This window comes from Danio rerio, chromosome 13 (genome assembly GCF_052040795.2).
Source record: "Danio rerio strain M-AB ecotype USA chromosome 13, GRCz13ab, whole genome shotgun sequence".
NCBI classification, from domain to species: domain Eukaryota; kingdom Metazoa; phylum Chordata; class Actinopteri; order Cypriniformes; family Danionidae; genus Danio; species Danio rerio.
In genome coordinates this window covers 3,279,196-3,303,472 of record NC_141033.1, presented here as the reverse complement: position 1 = coordinate 3,303,472, position 24,277 = coordinate 3,279,196, and the positions used below count along the sequence as shown (strand labels likewise).

General features: G+C 37.5%; 2 protein-coding genes across 7 annotated transcripts in view; one reads left to right on the top strand and one right to left on the bottom strand.

Moving 5' to 3' along the window:
* The window catches only part of arfgef3 (ARFGEF family member 3), a 973,876-nt gene that overhangs the window by 38,524 nt on the left and 911,075 nt on the right, over nucleotides 1–24,277 (bottom strand). The window lies entirely within an intron of this gene.
* prkn (parkin RBR E3 ubiquitin protein ligase) overlaps nucleotides 1–24,277 on the top strand; it is a 175,107-nt gene that overhangs the window by 132,248 nt on the left and 18,582 nt on the right.

Genomic DNA, 24,277 nt, shown 5'->3' with positions numbered 1-24,277 from the left:
TTTTGTTTCCCTACATCTCAGGTGCTAGAAAGCCCACAAGTACATTTTCTACTCTTCCCGCCGAAAGTGCTCGCATTTGTTCTGCACCTATTTCCTCCAGAAGTAATCACATTTCAGAGCTGGCTGGTGTTTGGCAGTTTCTACGCTCTCGTCCCAGGAGCCGCTCACTCTGTAGCGTCTTTCAGCAGCAGAAGGATTTGATTTGATAAAACTACCGCAGAAAACATCCTCCGTGCTCGCTTGTTTACCTCCGCTGACTCGGTCGCTTCTTCAAAGCCGGCGTATAGACAACATTGGGGAAACTAGGGAACTAGAGTGAGCTTGTGTGATCTGGTGCTGTCAGTGCTTCGGTCTGTGTGTTGGAGATTAACTGATGGGCAGGACAGGCTTTCTGGAGCTTCGCCGGTGTTAGTTTTGGTCTTCTGGGAGATGTGGGTGTAATTGAGGTCATTTGTCAAAGTCTTGACCTTGTCTGGACTGGACACTATCTGCTGAAAAAACATAATGTTATATATATATATATATATATATATATATATATATATATATATATATATATATATATATATATATATATAGGAAAGATGGAACTGATGTTTACCAGACCAAAGATCCATGTTAGAGTTTTTTATATAACACACACCGAATACTTGCAGTGTAACTTTTCAACCCAGGCTCATTGTGGATACCTACCCCTGTGTACATTTCTGGAGAGTGAGAAATATGTCTCAGAGGTACATTTTTTGTAGTTTTTGTTTTCATGAATCCACCAGAGGCCGCTGTGTACGCTCTTTCAGATCTCAAATGTCTCCTGTAAGTCACATTCGGGCCTGCTGTTCTCGTGTAAATCCACCAGAGGCCACTGTCGACTGAATAACTGACCGTCCAACTGACCCACCCCCTTCCCTAAACCCAACCGACAGTTTTAAAAAGCAATCCACAAAATGAAAGCCCTTGCGGCAGCCTGATTTTTATGTTTTCAGATCTTGTTTTCACTTGTTTATTTTATTTTTGGGCTATTGTTTTACCTGCTTTCTGGAGCTGTTCTTCGCCAGACTCAAACCCCGTTGTCGCAGTAAACTCCCTTACTCTTCCCAAGTCTGCCGGCGTACAAGGTCAAACTGGTAACATCGGTCCATATGGAGGTAAGCGGTCAGCTGCTTGCACGAAAAGAAACAGAAGCTGTCATACCATCCCGTAGCATTCGTTTTAAAGAATAAATGCAGCCTGATGTACCTCTGACTACATAATTTGCACTCTCCAAAAATACATAAGCGAGTACGTATCCACAATAAGCCTGTATTACAACTTTTAGTACACCCCAAATCCCCCTTCTGAAATGAATTACTGATATCAAATTAGATGTTTTCTATGAAAGACCCAATGTAATCCACTCAGTTCGTTTTCGTTCTTTGCTTATTGATAATAGGTTTAGTTTTTACTAGGGATGCACAAAATATTGGAGCCATATTGATATCAGCCTATAAATGGTATTTTTTGTGTTATTGTTATCGATCCGAATGCAAAATTAGGCTGATAGATTACATAATTGTACAGAACTGCCTGCCTTGCGCATGCGTGGGTCTTCTTATTCAGACTTGTTCAGTGCACTATAACAGAGCTTACCTTAAACAAGTCTGTCCTTTCTTTGTGTGGTATTTCTGTGCGTTAATAACTCAGTAAGTAACCATATTCCTTATCATTGTAGATATGTTTAATAGAGTGTCATTGTGTATTTCGATTTAAATCGCCTTAGGAAAAATATTAAATGAATAAACATATTATCAGCCATGCACAAGTAATTGTTTGTTAATGTTAGTAAATACACCACCTGACAAAATTATTGTCGTCTATTCAAGTTTTAGGAACAACAAATAAGAATTTGACTACTCATTCAGTATCAGAGGTTTCTTAAAGAGCCCATATTATACATGAAATAGGGTCATATCTTGGTTGTACGGGTCTCTAACAACAGTCTAATATGCATGCAAGGTCAAAAAACACTTTCATGGTCTTATAATCTGCATTTATTTTTACCTGATTATTCCAGCGACTCCCGTATGAATCGTCCAGTGATTCATTTGTTCCCAAACCCGTCCTTAGTGCGAAGCTAATCTGCGCTGATTGGACCAATGACAGCCTGTTGCGATTGGTCGACTGCCTTCAGTCAGAGTGAAATGCCAAACAGCTAATCAGCAATATAAAAGTAATCAGAGTTCGTGCACGCTCGATAGTGTAGGCGTGGATTTTAGCTGCCAGTGGGTCAATGTAAATACAGTCGATGGACTTGAAAATACAGATGACTAACTATTTTATTGAGTGAGCAAAAAGTAAAGAGTAAACGAGGCAACAACTTTAATCGCACGTACTTACACTTGAGAAATGGAGGAAGAAACCCATCCTGACGTCCATCAGTAAGTTACTCTTTACTGATCCTTCCTTTAACAAACGCTGATGAAGTATTCTTTGTAGCATGTAGTTTGCAGAAGTTTCCAGTAGTTTCCAACTGCTTGGTTTTTATGCTGAGGTTTCATCTTTGGGTAGAGACTCGATAATATCCATCTGCAGTGTGACTTCAATCAAACGGCATGTTTGTGTGTGTGTGTTTGTGGGTGTGTGTGTGTGTGTCTGGGTTTCTGCGTCAGAGGGCGGGGCCTCAGGTTTGAAATCTCCCGGGTTTGCGCGTGCACGTGAATAACTTGGTTTCGTTAGTACGTCATGGCGAAACACCTAATGACTCTGTATTAAGGCGACTCGTTTGAAGCACTATGAGTCGACTCTTTTATAGATGAATCAACCGTTTTAAACACTGTACTCTTACAGATTTAAGCCTTAGCTGGATACTTCACTTCACTTAGAGCTGTGTTACACACTACATGGAGGGGAATTTTCAAAAACCCATAATATGGGCTCTTTAAATGAAAGGCAAAGGCCTCTAGATTACACTTTTTTTTACCAAAATAAAATATGATCATGTCTTTATTATTAATGATGTAATTAGGACAGTAAGGTCTGACTTTGCTTAGACAAAAGTCTTGTCACTGAACAGAAGTAATCAGTGTATAGAATATAAAGTCATGGCGAAGTGGAAACAGCCGTAACATCTCCTTTTCAAACATGAGTTTAAAAATAGTTTGAATAAAACTACTGTATACAGTTCCAGCTAGAAATACATCACGATAATGAAGTCATTCCGGTTCACACAACACACTGATTTTTAATGCTATTCTTTCATTGATCGTGCCGAGCTGATAAAGGCCTTCAGAAAGAGTCTTATTTCCAGTAATTGTGTATTTCCTATTGAAACTGGAGTTGACATATTGAAGAGCTGTCTGTTGTAAAGCGCTTTATAGATTTTACCATCCAACACTGAGATACAGCCAACCCATCATCTCATATCAGTCATATTTACACCTGGTCTTATTTATTCACCCCCCTGTATATCTTATGTTCTTCCATTTCTGTTTAACGTAAAGAAGATGTTTTCAGCACATTTCTAATCACAATAGTTTTAATAACTCATTTCTAATAACTGATTTATTTTTATCTTTGCGATGATGACAGCACATAATATTTAACTAGATATTCTTCAAGATACTAGCAGTAAGCTTAAAGTGCATTTAAGCTTAACTAAAGGCTTATGTTAGGACTGCGTTGTTGTTGTTTTCGGTGTGTTGGATTGATTCTAGATTGGGGGCGTGCCTTCAGCACACCTGATGCTGGCCAGCGCTCTTATTTAAGCCCCATCATTTGGCAGTTGGCCAGAGCTGCGCTCCAATTTGGGCATTACGCTTTGTTTTGCATCTATACACTATCAATAGCTATGTTTCTATCCAAAAAAGCAAATAAACTTTATGCGCAAAACTCGATTATCGCGTAAAAGTTGTGCGAATGAAGCATCGTTTCCATCCAACAAGTCAAAGTGAAAAAAATCGTCACTTCCTGATTAACTGGCGCCAAACATCAACAGTAAAAACTGCATTTGCTGCAGTAGGAGAAGCTGCATCAATCTTTTCTAAATGAATGCGCCTCAGAAGACAATCCTGACAAGCAGTGAGCGCGCAGTGGCGTTTGAAGGTGTCAGACGCGGAGCACAGGCGCTCTTGATTCTGGAGGTCATTAATAATATAATAACAGTAATACTGAAACGGTAAGGCGTTTTATAATGACCAAAATAACATTTCAGATGTTTTATAATGTGCTCAGCCTGATGTTTTGTCCATTCACACACATTTTAAGCATCACGTGATCTCTTTCAACAAAATCACATGACCTTTTTTAATGCGCATGCTGGAGTTTGTGCGGTAAAAGTGTTTCCATCGCAGTTTATGCGCATCTTTTCTTATCGAATAAAAAGTTTATCCTACCCAGTTAGGCGCATAAGTTTTTTATGCGCATTTTCAAAATGTATGCGCATCATGGCGTTTCCATCAGGTTTTTTTTTTATGCGTATTTGCAAAATGCGCATAAAATAGGTGGATGGAAACATATTGACAACACTTTCCACATCCATTTACTTGCATTTCACACTGGTGGAACATACTGATACTGCTGGGCCAGTTGGTGTTTCTGAGTGGAGTTTGCATGTTCTCCCCATGTTGGCATGGGATTTTCTCGGATGTTCCGGTTTCCCCCACAGTCCAAACACATGCACTATAGGTGAGTTGGGTAAGCAAAATTGGCCTTCGTGTATGAGTGCGTGTGTGTGTGTGTGTGTGAATAAGAGTGTATTGGTGTTTCCCAGTACTGGGTTGCGACTGGAAGGCCATTCAGTGTGTAAAACATATGTTGGAGTAGTTGGCGGGTCATTCTGCTGTGGCGACCCCTGATAAATAAGGGACTAAGCCGTAGTAAAAATAATGAATAATTATGCTTAGCTTTGCAATGTATTTCCCAGAGATGGGTTGCGGCTGGAAGGGCATCCGCTGCGTAAAAATGTGCTGGATAAGTTGGCGGTTCATTCCGCTGTGGCGACCCCGGATTACTGTGATTAATCCGAAAATGAATGAATGAATGTACAATGTAAAAACTGCCTTGAAATGCACACACAATGCCACAATTCTTTGTCAATTTCACACACCGTTACACCTCTAGAAAATAATCAAGTGATATTTCTAACCGCTGTTAAATTGAAGGAAATACCAGAGAGCATATTCCTGAAAGTCTGAGATCTATCTTGAACAGAAATCCTCTTTAAATCACACACAAGCGAGTGTATTCATTTTAAAGGGTTATTGAGTTGAAGTGTTTGAGCGGAGCATGAATGAGCGCGTCTTATCTGCGGGAGGCGATTAGCCTCGTCCCTTTGTTTCTCAGATTTACACGAGTCTGAATGCGTATTAACAGGTCTGTTGGGTCATTTCTGATCCGCGGTAGCATCGCTCTCCTCCTGTATTATCCCAGGCTTTCTGCTTTTCATGAATCAGTGTTGAACCCTCGGTCTGAGACTCTGAAAACCTTCCTCTTCAACTCCTCTGGTGTTTTCTTGGCTATCACAAAAACAGCAGCATGCAGTCGCTGTGAACAGATACACATCAGGGTTTGGTTATCGACAGCTAAACACCTGACATGCTAAATCAGGCTTCTTACACCTGAAGCACACCTAAAAGACTCATTTGAAGTGTAAAGCCCGGCTTACACTATGAGAGGTTTATTTATTTTTTGTAATAATCCTAAACAATTGTAGGATGTCAGATTGCACAAATATAATAATAATAATTCCTTGCATTTATATAGCGCTTTTTTACATTTTTCAGTTTAACGTCGCATCCGAAAGACGGTGCTCACTGAGCAGTAAAAAGTTCCCTTCACTATAATGGGGCACAATTTTTGAATATACAAATCAAAAATATTTCATACAAATCATTAATAAATTCTATTTACGAATAGTGTTTTGAAATGCCGACTTGGGTTTATGTATTTATGAATAGTGTTTTGAAATGGCAAATTTGATTTATGTATTTACACACAGTGTTTTGAAATAACAAATTGGATTTGTGTATTTAGGAATAGTGTTTTGAAATGACGAATTGGATTTATGTATTTACGAATAGTGTTCTGAAATGACGAATTGGATTTGTGTATCTACGAATAGTGTTTTGAAATGCCGAACTGGATTTGTGTATTTACGAATAGTGTTCTGAAATGACGAATTGGATTTGTGTATCTACGAATAGTGTTTTGAAATGCCGAACTGGATTTGTGTATTTACGAACAGTGTTTTGAAATGCCGAATTGGATTTATGTATTTACGAATAGTGTTTTAAAAAGGCGAATTGGATTTGTGTATTTAGGAATAATGTTTTGAAATGACGAATTGGATTTGTTTATCTACGAATAGTGTTTTGAAATGCCGAACTGGATTTGTGTATTTACGAATAGTGTTTTGAAATGCCGAATTGGATTTATGTATTTACGAATAGTGTTTTGAAATGCCGAATTGGATTTATGTATTTACGAATAGTGTTTTGAAATGCCGAATTGGATTTATGTATTTACGAATAGTGTTTTGAAATGCCGAATTGGATTTATGTATTTACGAATAGTGTTTTGAAATGACGAATTGGATTTGTTTATCTACGAATAGTGTTTTGAAATGCCGAACTGGATTTGTGTATTTACGAATAGTGTTTTGAAATGCCGAACTGGATTTGTGTATTTACGAATAGTGTTTTGAAATGCCGAATTGGATTTATGTATTTATGAATAGTGTTTTGAAATGACGAATTGGATTTATGTATTTACGAATAGTGTTTTGAAATGACGAATTGGATTTGTGTATTTACGAATAGTGTTTTGAAATGACGAATTGGATTTGTGTATTTACGAATAGTGTTTTGAAATGACGAATTGGATTTGTGTATTTACGAATAGTGTTTTGAAATGACGAATTGGATTTGTGTATCTACGAATAGTGTTTTGAAATGCCGAACTGGATTTGTGTATTTACGAACAGTGTTTTGAAATGCCGAATTGGATTTATGTATTTACGAATAGTGTTTTAAAAAGGCGAATTGGATTTGTGTATTTAGGAATAATGTTTTGAAATGACGAATTGGATTTGTTTATCTACGAATAGTGTTTTGAAATGCCGAACTGGATTTGTGTATTTACGAATAGTGTTTTGAAATGCCGAATTGGATTTATGTATTTACGAATAGTGTTTTGAAATGCCGAATTGGATTTATGTATTTACGAATAGTGTTTTGAAATGCCGAATTGGATTTATGTATTTACGAATAGTGTTTTGAAATGCCGAATTGGATTTATGTATTTACGAATAGTGTTTTGAAATGACGAATTGGATTTGTTTATCTACGAATAGTGTTTTGAAATGCCGAACTGGATTTGTGTATTTACGAATAGTGTTTTGAAATGCCGAACTGGATTTGTGTATTTACGAATAGTGTTTTGAAATGCCGAATTGGATTTATGTATTTATGAATAGTGTTTTGAAATGACGAATTGGATTTATGTATTTACGAATAGTGTTTTGAAATGACGAATTGGATTTGTGTATTTACGAATAGTGTTTTGAAATGACGAATTGGATTTGTGTATTTACGAATAGTGTTTTGAAATGACGAATTGGATTTGTGTATTTACGAATAGTGTTTTGAAATGACGAATTGGATTTGTGTATTTACGAATAGTGTTTTGAAATGACGAATTGGATTTATGTATTTATGATTAGTGTTTTGAAATGACGAATTGGATTTGTGTATTTACGAATAGTGTTTTGAAATGACGAATTGGATTTGTGTATTTACGAATAGTGTTTTGAAATGACGAATTGGATTTGTGTCTTTACGAATAGTGTTTTGAAATGCCGAATTGGATTTGTGTCTTTACGAAGTGTTTTGAAATGCCGAGTTGGATTTGTGTCTTTACGAATAGTGTTTTTAAATGATGAATTGGATTTGTGTATTTAGGAATAGTGTTTTGAATTGATGCATTGGATTTGTGTATTTACGAATTGTGTTGAATTTATGAATTGGATTTTGTAAATTTATTATTTTTGAGACTGCACTTTTTATAAACCCATCCTTGAACTTTGCAACTTGCATTTTTAGAAGTAAGGACGCATTGGGTGTGAATGATCCCTAAGTTGTCACAACGTCAGACTGCACAATAATTAAGACGTGCCAAACAAACACAGAAGAAAACTCACCCGGAGTTTAACTTCATCCATCCATGAGCCTTTCACTATCTCGCATTTTGACACAATACTTCACGGTAAACATAAACAAACTAGCTGTAATTTTACTCACAGCGTGCCTCAATAATAAAACCTAAACTATAACCCCCAAGTCATTCAAATGCAATAATTCAATGCATTCTTTTTCAGTTATTTCTATACGACAAGCTTTTTATTTCAAAAACTTTAGCCATTATTCTTGTAACACTTGTTTTCAAATAAATGAATGTGCCTGGCTACTAAAAGCTTGCAGCTGGATGTGTTGGTGATCTCTGTCAGTCTGAAGAGGAGAAGCCTGTCATTTCTAATGCCTGCTCTTTATTGGAAATGTCATGGGTTCACAGGCAGGGGAGGAGAGGCGTATTGATCATCTACATAATTAAGCATTCTTTAAGTACTTGGCTTTTGATTGAGCTTTCAAATGCTAATTCTGGCCGCTCGACTCACAATCAGCGTCTGATTTGTTGGGATAAGCTGATGTTAACTGAGTATGGCGGAGTTGTAAAGGTGACCGCTCGCGTTTTAGTTTCCAAAAACGAGCGGGGGAAAGGAGGGTAACGCAACAAAGGCCTGTCAGATGTGAGGTGTCAGACACGGGCCCCGCTACATCAATGACCTTGGCCCTGGTGCCAGGCTATCAAAGGTTATGAGGCTGTAGGCCAGAGATGATAGAGACTCGTTTATGAGGCTTTGTCAGGGATCCCAGTTTCTCCTCCGGTGTCTAAAATTTGCAGCCAAAAAAAAAACTCAACAGGCCATGAGGGAAGAGTGGGGGTGTAAAACTCTCTGGGGCCATATTGACTCTTTTTAAAGCATTCTCCGTTCACTGACATTAAATGCAGAATCCTAGTATGGATGATGATTTATTAGTCAACAGTTTGCTTAACCCTTCGTTAACTCTTCTAATTTTTTTAGCATTTTTCTGGATTTTTTTGTTTGTTTCCAGCCACTGCCAACATTTTTGATGAATTACACCTAAATTTGATGGCCCTGCTAAGAATATATGAAAATATTCATTCATTCATTCATTTTCTTGTCAGCTTAGTCCCTTTATTAATCCGGGGTCACCACAGCGGAATGAACCGCCAACTTATCCAGCAAGTTTTTATGCAGCGGATGCCCTTCCAGCCGCAACCCATCTCTGGGAAACATCCACACACACACTCATACACTACGGACAATTTAGCCTGCCCAATTCACCTGTACCGCATGTCTTTGGACTGTGGGGGAAACCGGAGCACCCGGAGGAAACCCACGCGAAGGCAGGGAGAACATGCAAACTCCATATAGAAACGCCAACTGAGCCGAGGTTCGAACCAGCGACCTTCTTGCTGTGAGGCGACAGCACTACCTACTGCGCCACTGCCTCGCCCTGCTTGCTAATATCATAACTTAAGTCCAAGACTAGAAACAGTACAAGACTAAACAGCCATGTCATCCTCAATTATTATTCAGGAGAAAAGTCATTGTCGTGTCATTGCGTCACACACAGCCTGCCTCCATCATCACGTCTGCTATCATGAACAAAACACTTCTTATGTGTCTGTGAACACTTACAGCTCCTGCTGTGTTTTTTATAAACGGTTGAGCAGAAGTAGTTTCATCATCTAAGGTAATGTTATTTTTGACTGATGTCCCCAAGGCAAGCAGAACCAAGACAATCTTCTTACAGCTCAAAGTGAAAACAATAGATCGCATTAAAGATCAAAATCACGCGGGGAATAATGCAACCCAGAATTTCTCTTTTTGTCCCTGAATGTGTCTGAGCTGCAGAAAGCTGGCTATTTCTGCGCAGTTGTCACCCATGTAGCTTAAACGTATAAAGGCCATGACCTGATATAATCATGTTCTTTACTTATATGGATAAAAATTAAAAAAAAATAAAAACCTTACGGCAATGTGTTTATTTTCATAACATGCCAAAATGTTACATCTAAGAAAATCGCCTGGAAGTGTTCGGTGTGCAGAAAGTCAGTCAGTACTAGACATAAGGCTCTATTTTAACAATCTATGCACATGGTCTGAAGTGCCATGGTGCGTTCACAATATACATGCCAGACTTTATAACTTTGAAACTGAATGCTTCACTGGTAATCTATGTCTGCAGGAGGGTAAAACTACATCCACAGAACAATTCGTATTCCAACCAAAGCCCCCTGAGGTGATAAAAGTTTTGGAGGAGGTCACGGTTTTGCTTTAATCCTTTCTGTGCTTTAATAATTTCTGTGCTGCTGTGCATCCCTGTATGTGTAATAAGCAACGTCAATCATTAAAATGCTCTTTAAATAACAATTGCAACTGCACCATTGCAACTGCACCATTGCGACTGCAGACTAGCTTCTAGTTGGTCAATTTTAGTGATCTTTTTTTAGTTTCCGTAGAATAGCATCATCAACAATGCACCTTAACCAGTTAAACTCTGCTGTTATTTTGGGATTTCCGCCTGGATTTTGCCTACCCAAATTTCAAAGCTTGCCAAATTCACATGCAGAGGTGCAAATGCAAAAATTTGGTACCATTTTAAAGAAAACCCTTTGAATTTTTATAAAACACTATTGAAAGTGTTTAAAATAACTGTATATGTTGTCTGCGTCACAATAAACACCTAAAAAAGAGGCGCTTATTGTATTTTTTTTATAAACTCATATTTGAAAGTGTACCTTTTAGGTTCTGTGTGGTATAGCATGCTGTAATTAATTTTGGTGGTTCCTGCACATGTCTGTAATCATAGGAAAAAAGAAAAATGTCTCTACCATAATCTATGCTAAAGTTATTGTATTCTAACTGATGAGAGGTGCTGTACAAGCCACAGGGAGCGATCATTGTTTTCATATTTCACTATTCTTTTGTTTGATCAAACATAATTCACTGTGTTTGGAGCACGTCAGACATATAAAAGTATTACTTATGCACATCACCTCAAAAACAGAGGAGAATGGCCCTGAAGCGCACGGCATAAGGTAAGAGATGACAGCTGTCTGTGCTATCTGGGGCTGCTTATTGATCATAAATGTATTGTTTTCACTTCTGCGCCATGGAAACACTGTGATTCATTCGGCAACTGTTTGATATGTGAATATAATTCAGTAAAAAGAATGCTAGAACCGTATGAGCACCGGCAAGAGCTTTCATTTGAGCTATAACTTGTACATGTGTCATATATGAACCATATGAAAAATATGAAAATGAACCAATGTTCAATACCCAGCTCGGGTATCCAAAATACTGTGTATTTAAGTGTGAATAACTTTTGTACAGTGGGATAAAAACCAAAGTGATGCATTTGTGCATAAAATATAGATTCTACACTTTCAAACGAAACCACTTACGGGGGTCTGGTGCAAAGCTAGCCCTTAAAATCTTAGAGCAAAAGTCTATGACGTCACGGACCCGGTACCGGGTCAGCAGAGTTTACCTGGTTAATAAACCTCCTTTTCCAATCAGCACACCTATGGGCACTCAAATCAGCACAAATGCTTTTGCTATTTAAACAATGTAGCACAGACAGTTAAAATGATAACTGTGCCAGGCTGAAACTAGCACAAAACACTGGGGTTGCATTGTGGTGTATGACAAGGTCCATATCCTGTATCTATGAGTATTACAGTATATAATTCTGGATTTCACCAAAGCTCCCTGAGGTGAAGAAAGTGTTGGAAAAGATCGCAGTTTTACTTTAATCCTTTAATTTTTCATATCCAAAGATATTTCTGTGCTGCTGAGTCCATATGCTGTATCTATGAGTATTACAAAATATCAGAGAAGATATGGTAAACCTTCCCCTTTGTAGGAATCCAGCAATTGAAGTTGAACAAGAAAAAGAGTTGAGTTTGAGGGTGCTTTCACATATACACTTTTGTTTCGGAACGTGTCTCGATTGCCCAGTTAGTGCGGTTTGTTTGGGATATGTGAACAGGGCAATCGCGCTCTGTTCCGCGCCAAAGTAATCGCTCCGAGATCGCCTGAGTGAGGTGGTCTCGGCTCGATTGAAACGAACCCTGGAGCGGTTCGATTGCAGTGAGAAAGCGATCCGATCCGAGCGCGGTTATATCACAGTGTTTTATGGATATGTAATAGTCATACGGCTATATGAAGAGAGAATTATGAGTAGCGCGGGAAGTTTCGCGAGTCTCCGGATGCCCGCAAACGAGTGATGATCTTCTGGTAATGTCGCGTCTCCCTCCAGGTCCTCAAATAGGCATCGTCTCGCACCCTTCTCACGCCTCCCCACCGCATCTCTCCTCAGACACATCGCGTGCGCGCACCCTGTCAATCACCACCAAACCACCACCTCTCCTGACAGTTCAGCGGGACGCTGCAAAATAAACCCTGACCCTCTGACCAATGTGAGGAGAGTTTACTCACACGTGACTTGTTTTAGCTCTTTTGGTCCGATTAGAAACTTTGCAGTGTGAAAGCGAACCGCTCCAAGAGCAAAGAGCAACAATGTAACATTTGTAATCTCTGTTTCGGAACAACTGAATCGATTCACAGGTGTGAAAGCACCCTGAGTTGTCATTAGGTTTTAAAATTTACTTGGACCTGGCAACCCTCTATCACTTCTGTCTCTTCTCAGGCTTCCATATCCTTTCCCTCACCTTCTCTGTCCTTTTACCGTTGGATGTTCAGTTGACGTGTTGGCCTCTGCTGGTCTGGGATTAGCAGAGCGCAATCTCAAAGATAAAGGCCCTGGCCTGATGAGGGTATGTGACACTGAAACAGGGCCAAGAGCCGTGGGAACAGAGCAAGGCCAGTGGGATAAGTGTTAATGAACAACACCTGTGCACCACCCTCAGTTTCCATCAATGATCTGCCAAAAGATGGACCAGACTACAGATGATTTGGTCCGGGACACAGTGGGCTTGTTTATACTTCATGAGTTTTCCCTAATCAGACAGCTCTCTGATTTGAAAATCGTACCATTTCGTTTGGCCACATAAATGTGTCGCCACTGAATGGATATAAGTAGGCTTCGAGGATAGTGGGGGTCGTGAGTCACTGGAATTGTTATTTCGGGGGTCACAGGCTGAAAAGTTTGGGGACGCCTGCCCATTTAACATGCTGAAGAAAGTAAACTGGTGGTCGAGTTTAAAAAAGCATCAGTGGCTCATTATCTCCTGCCGAGGGAAGTGCTGTTGTACTGAGCTTTTCTAAGGAATGCAGTGCGCTAGCACCATAAGATCCACATTAAGCAGCTAACTAACCCCTGCGGTTGGATTAAATTTAGAAATGCAATGGGCCCGCTGGTTTCATTTCCTAAAACATTTCTGAAGCGTGACTCAAACAGCTGTGTCAGTCAGCGGGAAGCACTATACATTAAGCCGCTTCCCTGCCGGCAAACTGCGAATAGTAATTAAGCTATGGAAGTAGCTAAATGAGGCTTTAACAATCATGCCAGGCTTGCGATGGCGTCTTTGTAACTCAGATCAAAAAGAAGGGGTCGCAGTCAAAACTTTGATCTTCCTCCTGTTGTTTGTATCTTTTGATCCCTCTCCCAAATAGTCGGCGTAGCGTTTGACGACTTGAAGTGCTCTGTAGTGTTCGACAAGTAAATTGTCGTGACACTACACCAACAAAAGATGTCTGTTTCGAGGGGAAGGCGGTGATTAGCGGGAGTCTGTATTGATTTGATTATGTTGTAAAGTGTTTTCTTTTGTAAGTGAAATTGAATTGTGTGACACAGCACAACTGATCAATTCAATTGTGCGGGAGGCTAAACACATATTGACCAGCAGAGCGTGAGATGTACAGGCTTTTTTTTTTGTTGTTGTGCTGTTGCTTTGGCAGACGTTTTATCATAGTTGTGCCTGGCAGATGGTGAATCCTCCAGCATGACCAAATAAAATCAATCCGAGTTTCTTTGTCTCACTGTGGGACTTTTCCCCTCATCGCAGTGCATCTTTCTTCGGCTCTCATTTGAGGTGTCAGGTCTTACTACAGTGTGCTGCTCAAGAGTGTTTCTGCGTTAACATCAACACAACCTCTTCTGCCAGATGCCTACAGCATTATCACTGCTTCATTCCTGACTCTGTTATTCCAAAAATATCTCACAGCAATTGGTAACTTTTTGATTCATTCATTCATTTTCTTTTCAGATTAGTCCCTTTATTAATCTGGAAAGTCCATGACGCCAAAAACAGTTTGATTTATTGGCTAATTCTTATGGATTCGTGTGATCTCATTTGTATAGTTTCATACGATCACCTAGTGACGGTTGGCTTTAGTTTTGGGGTTTGGTTTGTTTCTTTAAGTTGTATATACGCTCATTGTTTAATTAAGCTATATTAAAGAGTTGTCCTCCAATGAATAAACTTTATTCAAAGGGATTTTCTTTCTACACTGTAAAAAATGGCTGTGATTTCAACGGTAAAAAACTGTAAAAATGCTACAGTACAAATCCATAACCTGGTTAACAGTATGTTTCCTTAATATATACGGCGAATAACCGTAAATTGACTTTCCCAGAATTCCCTGCATGGCACATCACTTTTTATGCATTTGGTTGACATTAATATGGATCTTTTAAGTTGTTTCCCCATCAGTTATGTACATTAGAGATTTATGTTACATCTAATGTTGATAAACAATGTTTATTTCATGACTTTAATTTTATGCATGTTACCATACTGGTGTTCAGTAGCTGTGTGAATGACACTGAGCACCTTCTATATGTTGATACTCTTTTTTGCTTATGGGAAAAGTTGATTGTGATTAGCATTGGCTCATTTTGTAACTTCATCACCACCTTCGTCATGTGGGTGTGCTAACGTGTCTAACTGTGAAACAAAAGATGTGTAGATGTTGATCATTCAAAACACAGACATATAACCTCTATAAATTAATAAAATACAGTAATTTACCGTAAAAATGAAAAATTACTTTTACGGTTTGTACCGTGTTTTTAACGGTAAAGTACTGGCAACCACAGCTGCCGGTTTTTTACCGTAAATTTTACAGATTTATTTTTTACAGTGTATTGAAGGTTTGGTGACAGCAGTGTCTCCCAACCCTGTTCCCAGAGGCACACCAACAGTTCATGTATTGGATGTATCCTTATCTGACCCATTAACTTCAGGTTTTCGAATCTCTTCTAATGTGCTGATGAGTTGATTCAGGTGTGTTTGAATAGGAAGTGGTTAAAAATGTGTATTGTTGGTGTGCCTTCAGGAACAAGGTTGGGAAACACTGCAGGACAGAACTAAATCAAAAGTAGTCTCTTCCTTGGGCACATTTAAATGTGCATATTTAATCAGAGAAAAAATGTATTCCTCTGGCTACCATGACTGAAGCTGCAATAATACTGATAAAATAATAATAGTAATAATAGTAATAAAATAATAACACAGCTTTTAGGTATTGCTTGTCTAACTTTGTTGAGACCAACATGACAGAGATCCTCCACCCTGAAATTCAGCTACTTACAGCTTCTATTTCTTTTTCTCCGCTATATAGACTACAGTACAGGTAATTATTAGAGCAGTATTATCACTAACATTTATCACCAAATTTAATAACCTGATTGATTGATTGATTGATTGATTGATTGATTGATTGATTGATTGATTGATTGATTGATTGATTGATTGATTGATTGATTGATTGATGCTAGGTTGGAGCAACAAAGGATTACGTTAACTTATTTTTACAAATTTAAGTGGATTAAACATAAAACAATTAGGTTGTCCCAAAAAACTCAAGAATTGTATTGTTTCAACTCATTTTAAATAAGTAGATAAAAAAACAAATATCTTTTTGAAGTGTTTTTTTATTCTATTTACTTTTATTTAATTTATCTTAATATCTAATTTAGTTTTTATATTTTCTTTACTTTTATTTAATTAAATTCTATTTAAATATTTGATTTATATTTAATTTATTATTTAATTTATATTCAATTCATTTTATTCACTTTAATTCAATTTAATTTTACAAAATATTTTTATTTACTTTTATTTAACTTTATTTTATTTAAATATTTCATTTACTTTAACATTTATTATGTTATTTTAATGCTTTGTTTATTTTAATATTTATTTTATTTTAATATTTTATTTATTTAAACATTTAATATATTATTTTAATGTTTCATTTATTTTAATATTTAATATTTATTTTAGTTTATTTTATAAATTTCATTCATTTTAACATTTAATATTATATTTTAATGTTTCATTTATTTTAATATTTAATTTTAATTTTATTTTATTTTAATGTCTTACTTATTTTAGTATTTAATATTTATTTTAGTTTATTTTCACCAGGGCTGCGTTTAAATGAAATCCCATCGTAAAGTATTGCCATTTTTGCTGCCTTTTAATTTATTAACGTTTCAAACACGTAGGAAAATTTAATAAACTAAATTGGCCTTGTGTATAAGTGTGTGTGAATTAATGTGTATGGATGTTTCCCAGTACTGGGTTGCAGCTGAAAGGCCATCCACTGCGTAAAACACATGCTGGAATAGCTGACGGTTCATTCCGTTGTGGTGGATAAATAAGGGACTAAGCTGATGAAATTAATGAATAAATACTGCATTATGATGATGATCATCATCACCACTGTCTTTTTTGAGTAGTTAAGTTTGTGATTGATGGATCAAAGTTATTAAACAGACTACAAAGTTTTAAACATCATGTAGAAAAGTGCAGTTAGACAACTTTACAATAATTCATTTTATGTTCGATCAGAGTTTAGCGTAGCGTGAGGAAGGACAGATGTTTCAGACTGAGCAGTTAGACTTAACGAATGAAACTTCTGAAAGTTTTACTTTAGACTAACAAAAACCACATAAAAACCTAAAATCTCAAGATTAAACAGGGCCTCCTATGCCTTTGCAAAACAGACCGTCATATAATAATGCCTTTATTGATTTGCTAAGCTAAAAAGTAGTCCGGTAATGTGGCCTTATTACTGTACAAGCTTAAATATGTCTCGGATATGATTAGTACTCTTTGTAGTCCAGATTAAAAGTCATGTCACCTGTGTGTAACTGTGTCTGTGACCTTAGATAACTCCACTAGTAAAAAAACTAGTCTCTTTCCATGTGTGTGTGTGTGTGTGTGTGTGTGTGTGTGTGTGTGTGTGTGTGTGTGTACTAAAAAAGTTCACCTCGCACTGTTACACTTCTTTCTATATTGCCATGGAAACAGCATGTCATCCCTCTGTAGTCTTTATCTTTAATTATTTTTAGACAAATGTGAGCCCTTTTTTTCCTGCTATAATTCTGATATTTGCCAGTAGTCTGCGAGTCCCCAGGCGGGTCCGGCTGCGATTACTGCGTCCGCCACCATTTGCATAAGAAAAGTGTGGCGGCGTTTGCGCTAACAGCCCTGGAGGAGGATTAGCGACATTAGCATTCTGCGGTCCACAGGAATGGTGTGTGTGTGTGTGTGTGTGTGTGTGTGTGTGTGTGTGTGTGTGTGTGTGTGTGTGTGTGTGTTGGAGGCTTCAGCTGCTGCAGGTTACTGTGTTCTGACCTTTACAACTTTCTGTCCAGTTCTCCTGATGTGGAAAGGTTTGCATCCGAACGCGCTGGAGAAAACACAAGAATAAAGATGTAAATATGCAGTATGGTTGTAAAAGTCCAGATAGGAAACATATGTTGGAAATTGTTTTGTGTTTTTACACTGTAAACAATCGGTAACTTTTTACAATAACAGCACATGAATAATGATTAATATGTGAACTAAACATTACTTTACTATGAACTAATGATGAGTTAATGCATGCTCTAAACTAACTTTAACTACAACAGGAGTCACAGTTCATGTGTGAATAAAGGGGAAAAGGCTGATCGCCGAATTGAACCAGTTATCAATGTTAAATTAGCCTCATCCAAGTATCAAGTGCATATTTAAATGTACTTTAAAGATCTTCAACCTTTCCGTTTTGATTCATATTTGAGAAAATATACCATTTTTTAAAATATAGATTTTTTTTCCTTCCTCATGAGCTATGAGTCATAACTAGGAATCTGTTGAGGTTTCTGTTAAAAATTTGGAAAAAAAATATGTGGATTTATGCAGAAAGATTTTGTGAGAATCCAAAACTTAATATATGAAATAAAAAATAATACCTTTGTGACATTTATCTATTTTACAACGCAAATCCATTTAGATCCACTTAATTGGTAAACAAAGCAAGTCTCTTATATTATATATTAAACAGACAGAATATATTATAACATACAGTTGAAGTCAGAATTATTCGCTCCCCCTTTGATTTTTTTTTTCTTTTTTAAATATTTCCCAAATTATGTTTAACAGAGCAAGGAAATTTTCACTGTATGTCTGATCATATTTTTCTTCTGGCCCCTTCTAGCCCCTTTAAGCTAATTTTTTTTTTCTCGATAGTCTACAGAACAAACCATCAGTATTGACCTTATTCTAAAATGCGGAAGTGCGCCTGTTTTCGCGATTGTCTTAGAACTTCCGATTCAGTCGCCTATGGGAGAAATGACTAGGAATAATAAACGGCAGAAAATGGCCAAACTACTTGCTCAACAAACAAATGTTTGCATGACTATACAGACCAAGTAGCATAATATAATAAGAAAAAATTAAATTGCAACATCAAGCAGCGTAACGAGCAGTTGTTAACGTCAAAAAATGAATGGAAGTGAATGAGACCGGAAGTCGCGAGACAAAAAGATTCAAATGGCAACGCCCGCTCGACAGCTAAGAATAAGGTGAATAAAATAACTTGCCTAATTACCCTAATCTGCCTAGTTATCCTAATTAACCTAGTTAAGCCTTTAAATGTCTAGAAGTGTCTTGAAAAATATCTAGTCAGATTTTTATGTACTGTCATCATGGCAAAGATAAAATAACTCAGTTATTAGAGATGAGTTATTAAAACTTTTAAGGTGAAAAGATCTGGTCTCTGTTAAACAGAAAACGGGGAAAAATAAACAGGGGGGCTAATAAATCTGTAGATTGTCATTGACATGGACAAAAAGGCCATGTGCCTGATTTAAATTATTTGTAATTAAACCTGGGAGCTTTATGTTCTACTAAAGTCATGTTTTCACCTGGTGTTAAGTTTAAGTTTTTAATTTTTATTTATCTGATCACAAATGGTCTGCTCGGGTAGAATAATATTTCCACCTAGTGTTACCATGCATTCAAATGTGTATCTTCCAGCCTGATCTCACGAGAAAACGTAAGTAGTTTACGTTTTGTCAGTTTAGTGGCTAATTCAGTCGTAGTAGTAGTTCAGTCGTGCGAAAATGTACGACTTTAAAAAGGAGGCGTGGCACCTAACCTAACCCCAACCGTCATTGGGTGGTGAGCAAATCGAGCCAAATTGTACGAATTAGATCATATGAATTCATACGAATTAGCCACTAAATCAAAAAGTTACGAATTGTTGTGAGATTGCGTTGGTATCTTCCCTTTTATTTCATTACTGCGTCACTTTTGCCGAAATGCTCATGGTATTTAAATAAAAACCTATATTAAGGCTGTTCATCATATGAAACCTACAATGCATTTTTAATTGAGTTCGATTCAACTTTTTGATTGATGTGGATTATTATTTATGGCATTAGTATACATTTGAAAAGCCAAAGGGGATAGTTCACCCAAAAATTCTGTCAAAATTTCTCATCCCTGTTGGGTTTTCTGTTGGACACATAATAAAGATATATTAAATATTGTTGGGAGCAAATAGCCATTGACTTTAATAGTGTTTGTGCTAAGAATGGATGTAAATAGAACCTTTTTTCCCAGCAATCTTCAGAATATCTTGTTTTATGTTCAACAGTAGAAAGAAGTGTGAGGCCACTTGAGTGTGTGTAAACAATGAACATGAGTGATACGGGTTTAAGCACAACATGACAGAGAAATTGCCATTTTTAAGTGAACTATCCCTTTAAGAACAAATTAAGACTTTATATTAAGGGGTCTCAACTAGCGACAGAGATTATAAGATTATGATATTAAGATCACGTTATAATTTGGAAGGATATTCAAGGTTTAAATAGGGAAGATGTAACTTGGTGTTCTCAAATGATCATCCCCGGCAGTCGGTGTGTTTTCTGTATAGCCACAAAAGATTTTCACACAAAAGCGACTCGTCGAGGAGCAGAACGGCTGTGATGTGGAATTTCTTCTTGTGGGTTTGATAAGCATGTGTTTTGTACTGTGTGCACTCAGACGCTATCAGTCTTCACATCTACAGCCGTCTTTAGAGATCACTGTATTTCACTCTTTGTCATTTAAAGTACCACTCTGCTAAGGTGTGCACTAAAGTCCACAGATTTATGTGTGTGCGTGTGTGTCTGTGTGCTGGCTTTGGTTGTTTTCAAGGACCTTTTTTTGTATAATGGCATGGGTATGACCTTATTTTATTCTATTATAGCAATTTAAGAGGACATGGTTGATTCAAAACACTTTAAAATCATACTTAATGGGGTCTTCTGACATTCAAATTTTGCCACACTTTTCCTGTGAGTGTCGGATTTAGGGGTAGGGCTGATGTAAGGTCATCTAGTAAGTTGTATTTACTGTATACAATGCATTTTGGGGTGTCCCTGTAAGCCGCCAATACCAACATGTGTGTGTATACTGGTTTTGGTGGTTTACAAGGACAGTTTTTTGTATAATGACATGAGTATGACCTTATTTTATTCTATGGTCATATACGAGGACATGGTTGATGTCGTTGTGATTCAAAACACTTAAAAATCACGCGTGCGTGCCTCTGTGTGTGTGTGTGTGTGTGTGTGTGTGTGTGTGTGTTTGTGTACTGGACTTGGTTATTTTCAAGGACCGTTTATTGTATTATGACGTATGATCTTTTTTTATTCCATTATGGCCATTCACGAGGACATGGTTTATTCAAAACACTTAAAAATCATGCTTAATGGGGTCTTTTGACATTCAAAGCCACAGTTTTTTCTATGAGAGTTGGATTCAGGGATTGGGCTAAGATAGATCATAGAATAGGCATTTTTTATTGTATAAAATACATTATGCTTATGGAGAGTCCCTAAAAGCCACCAATACTAACATGCATGTGCAGTGATATTGGTTGTTTTCGAGGACCCTTTTTTTTTTACCTTTGTCAACCTTATGTTATTCTATTATTGCCATTTTACGAGGACATGTTTGATGTCCTTGTAATTCAAAACAATTAAAAATCATGCTTAATGGGGTCTAAATTTTGCCACACAGTTTTCCGGTGAGAGTTGGATTTAGAAGTAGTGTTGAAATAAGGTCATATAATAGGCTTTTTTTTTAAATAAAATACATAACGCCTACGGCGAGTCCCTATAAGCCACCAATACCAACATGCGCATGTGTGTGTGTGTGTACTGGTTTTGGTCATTTTCAAGGACTGTTTTTTGTATAATGACATGGGTATGACCTTTTTTATTCTGTTATGGCCATTTACGAGGACATGGTTGATTTAAAACACTTAAAAATCATGCTTAATGGGGTCTTTTGACATTCAAATTTTGCCACAGTTGTACTGTGAGAGTTGGGTTTGAGGGTAGGGGGGAGGTAAGGTCATATAATAAGCATTTTTTATTGTATAAAATACATTACGCCTATGGATAGTCCCTATAAGCCACCAATACGGACGTGTGTGTGTGTGTGTGTGTGTGTGTGTGTGTGTGTGTGTGTGTGTGTGTGTGTGTGTGTGTGTGTGTGTGTGTGTGTGTGTGTGTGTGTGTTTGTACTGGTTTTGGTTGTTTTCAAGGACCGTTTTTTGTATAATGACATGGGTATGACCTTATTTAATTCTACTATTGCAATTTACGAGGACATAGTTGATTCAAAACACTTAAAAATCGTACTTAATGGGGTCTTTTGACAATTAAATTTTCCTACAGTTTTCTTGTGTGAGTTGGATTTAGGGATAGGGGTGAGTTAGGTCATATAGTAAGTGATATTTACTGTATAAAATACATTACGCCTTGGGAGAGTCTCTATAAAAGCCGCCAATACCAACATGTGTTTTTTTTTTTTTTTTTTTTTTTTTATAATAACATGTGTATGACCTTATTTTGTTCTATGGCCAATTAGGAGGATAAGGTTGATGTCCTTGTAATTCAAAACACTTAAAAATGTATTTAATGCAGTCTTTTGAGAGTCAAATTTTGCCAGTTTTCCTGTGAGAGTTGGGTTTAGGGGTAGGGGTGTGTTAAGGTCATATAATAAAATACATTATGCTTATGGAGAGTCCCTGTAAACCACCAATACCAACGTTTACAAGGACCTTTTTTGTATAATGACATGAGTATGTTGCACTCTTTTATGTTGGACAATGAGGCTATTCATGTAATTCAAAATGCCCAAAAATTTTATGGACATTTTAATGGACACACCAGATGTCCTTGTAATTCAAATTGCTTAAAATTTATACCTAATTGGATTTTTACATTCAGATTTTGCCACAGGTTTCCTGTGAGGATTGGGTTTAAGGATAGGGGTGAGGTAAGGTCATATAATAAGCAGTTTTTACTGTTAACAGCAGTCCCAGTAAACCACCAATACCAACCAAATGTATACTGGATTTTGGTGGTTTACAAAGAAGTTTTTTTTTTTTTATGTGGGTATGACCTAGTTGTACTCTATTACTAGTGGTCCTCAACCACTGGCTGTTCACATATCACGTCTTTTCTGCGCACAAGTTTGTTATACAGCTTGTGCGCACATATTGGGAGTGGTGAGATGCCCTCACACCTTCCAGTTGCACCGAGTTAAAAACATCATTAGAATGCCGTGAGCGCACCGTAAGCCACGTGACAAGAACTGACCAATCTGCTTCATATTTTGTATGGATTATACACATTTTAGTAGACTAATTATCTCAGGCAAACACTGCATTGCTTTTCAATTATCTCCCAAAATAAAACGTGCATCAGAGCAGCAGCAAAGTTTTGTCAGCTTATCATCCTCTGAGAAAACAGTTGATTGACGCCTAGCAATCTACATACACCCCTCATCCCCCAACCCCCACCGCCAACTGCTACCCACCCCATGCCAGACCCCTTTGCAGCTAGAAGTTCATCCGCTGTGTAAAACATATGCTGGATAAGATTCAGCTGTGGTGGCCCCTGATGAATGAAGGGACTAAGGCGAAGAAAAATGAATTGTGAATGAATATTTTTGGGGGGTTATATTTACATAAAATAAGTTGAAATAACTCAAGGCTTTCCTTAATCTAATTAAGTTCATACAATTTTGGGGTTCCACACAATTCCTCTATGTTGTCTCAAAACTAATCGATAAATTTAACTAAATTGTTTTTGCTAATTTAAGTGGATTGAACATAAATCAATTAAGTTGCCCCAAAAAAATTAAGAATTATGTTGATTCAGCTCATTTAAATAAGTAGTTTGAACAACCAGCAAAAATATTTTTTTTTGATAGTATGGAGTCCCTGTAAACCACCAATTTCGGCATCTGTGTGTGTGAGAGCCATCACATGCAGATTAGAGCAGTCATTAGTCTCCTAAGGGATAATTGGTGTGTAGCTGGAAGCTTTGGTCCAAAGCAAAACGTTTCCCTACAGAAAGGTCCACATCATTACACCACGCTTGTTAGAGGAGAGGATTGGACTGCCACTTCGGGGTCGGGTCCTAAGCTCACACACATTCATCGTCACTCATTTGCCGTCCATAATTATTCTGTGTGGATTTAGCAGCGAGTTGTTTCAGCGGGCCGGAAGTGCGACGGGGCTCCGTTCCCCCATTAAAGTGCTTGTTCTGTCCTCCTGGAGATCAGGCGGCTGAAATGAAAGACCTCTCCTCTTCCAGCGTGACCCTGAAGAGCAGCTCTCATTAGTGTTTGTGGGTTGCTGAGATATAGAGTTTAATGCATGTTAATATATGCACGTGTTATTTCCCATTGCATTCTGATGAGGAACACCCAAGTGAATTCAACAGCATATGGTGTGTTTTGTTTATTGCCATGCTAACCAAGGGTTGTTTTTGTCAAAATGGTCAACTGTACGTCTTCTGTATTCACAATTGACAAACTATTCAAATCTCAAAGCATTTTTTACCTTAATCTGGCAACCAATGTTACAACCCAGTTGTGCTGATGATTTCTTCACAGGTAGATGTTCAGC